Here is a 2,500-nt window from a genome sequence, read left to right on the forward strand (position 1 = left end):
CACAAAGGAGGCAGAGAAGAGAGACCCTAGGAACGAGGTTGCCAAACCCGTTACCGCTAATGACCAAGTCCAAGGAAAAAGATAAGATAAATTGAACGAAATAAATCAATGTATGAAATGGGTTTTATTTTTGAGCGGAAAAACATTTTCGGAACGAATTCCTGCAGATTTCAAATCTTTAATTTTCTTTAACTTGTAATTTTTATTTTCACATGAATTCAAACAGCGGGGAATACTATTGATCATTACACTTGTTAGCGAGTAGATTACTCTATCAAATGTAGTCAAATGTGAAGTGTGCGTGAGGTTACTTTTTCCTAAATCTCTCTCTGATGTCCGATCTCACCCATAGATCACTTGCTTGTAAAGGGCATTTGAATATGCCAATAGAAAATGCGCTATATAAATTTATTCCCATTACCAATTCATTACCATTTATTGCAATCATTAAAGCATACAATAAATCATTTTCTTCGTGAGGGTATGGCATGTTCATGGATTAATGCCAGACAATCAACAGCCACTTGGAACAGGAAGTTGCCGACTGATTGGGGTAATTACTGTCCTGACAAATTTTAATTTGCAACATACTGTAAAAAAAAAACCCCTGACACTTGGCCAGAACAGACAAAACATTTTGCAACGATTTTAACACCTCATAGAAGGAATTACGGTCACTTCCTTCCATGGTTAGTTCGTTACAACCAGATCGTTCTACAATATAGTCTATAGTAGTAATCTAATAGGCTGGCTATTTTGTGGAACGATCTGACCGGAGGGGGAGGGAGGATGCCCCGGACCCCCTCCCCCCCCCCCCCCCCAACTAATGAAGGGCCTTTTTGCCCTTCCAATTTTTCTACCCACTTTCACTGCCTTAACTATCCACTTGCAGCAAATTTTCTTGAAACCCCTGTTTTTAGGAATTATTTTTAATGAACATTGGAATGGGAAATAAAAGACACCTGACCTTGCATTTGAGATCCTTTTGAAAAATATTACCGAGTAAACTCCAAAATGGGCTACCTTCTCTGTTTTACAATAATTATTATAGGGAGAAGTACGTCAAATATTAAAGATACAGTAATGTTCATGGCACTGTGCAATGTAGATAGGCCAATGATCAGTGTGTGGATTTGATTTTTTTGACAGCATGATGCAGTTCTAGTAAGACCCTTCCTCACCAATGAGTCTAGAGTAGCTCAGTGGTTCAGCATCCAGCTACAATAGATCCAATCTGGGACAAAGATACTTCCTGAATTCCAGTTGGGAATCATTACCCACAATATATTTATCAGTTACAGTGTTTAATTTATTTTAAAGGATGAAGGGTATCACAATGTGTTAAGTGAAGTATTCAGTGATCGAATGATGAGAAGTTGAAAGAGACATTTTCATCATGATATCTTTCATAACATTTCAAATGCATCCCTGATTGTATCACAAACAGAAACACGGCATAAAGACCAAAGATAAAATAAAAGCACATGCAAATCAAGCAAAGTTATGAACACCCTAAGCTAAGGATCGCCTTAGATATACCAGACAACAATATTACAAGGTGAAATGATGATTCATTAGCAATGATCACCTTTCAAAAGATAACAAGTGAAGAGTGATAGCCGGTTACAATCCTGGCCAAAAATCCATTAAACACCCCTTTCCCCTGGACAGTGTTAAGATGACATTTTACTGTTTGACTGGCTACAACAACATTGGAACATTGGAACGGTGGGAGAATGTTCAAAGTGTTTTAGGTTTTTGTCTAAGATTGTAGAAGTAAAAATAAGTTTACCTTCTAATCGAAGATTTCTCCATTGGCAAAAGCTTCACGTTATAAGGTATGTCTACACGGCACAAACCCGTCAAGAAAATATACCATCTCGAAAGAAGACAAAGGGAAACCCGCACAATTTATGTAAAATAAATAGTAAACGTCACTTATTTTGACTGCTAGCCGGCTACCCTACACACGCAAACTTTTGAAAGCTGATCTTGTGTTGTGTTATAGTGGGAAATGTGTTTCTCCTCGTGGCTTCAAATACTGAGTGCTACAAATAAATTACTATACAGTAACTGCATAACTGTTTACTACAACACAAATTCCACATTAGCTGTGCCTTTCCGGCGACTTGTAAATTGGATGTAAACAAGTAGAATTGTCGCTTTCCGATTGGCTTCGTCACTGAGGCGGAAAGCACAAAGAGTAATTCAGTCAACGGTGCGATTCCCAAGGGATAAGTTGACAAACCGCAATGGCAAATGCCGCTTCATGCCAAACAAAGATGGCGGGGCAACCGTCATGTCAAGCGACGACTTCTCTCATCGAAATGCGGTGAACTCGCCGTTTATAACAACGCTAAATCTTATAACTTAGAATTTCCTCGATAAATAAGGGTTTATTTAAGTCAAGGCTAAGTGAACTACTTCCATACTCATGACATAACTACAGTTTTTTGCTTCTGGCATTTGCTCTTTCATAAGTGTTACGCATCGTGATCGA

At 38.3% G+C, this 2,500-nt stretch overlaps 1 protein-coding gene across 2 annotated transcripts in view; it reads right to left on the minus strand.

Annotated features, from left to right (window-relative positions):
• The window catches only part of LOC137969569 (activating transcription factor 7-interacting protein 1-like), a 13,113-nt gene that overhangs the window by 10,043 nt on the left and 570 nt on the right, over positions 1–2,500 (minus strand). The gene's annotated exons all lie outside the window — the stretch shown is intronic.

This window comes from Montipora foliosa, chromosome 9 (genome assembly GCF_036669935.1).
Source record: "Montipora foliosa isolate CH-2021 chromosome 9, ASM3666993v2, whole genome shotgun sequence".
Lineage (NCBI taxonomy): Eukaryota > Metazoa > Cnidaria > Anthozoa > Scleractinia > Acroporidae > Montipora > Montipora foliosa.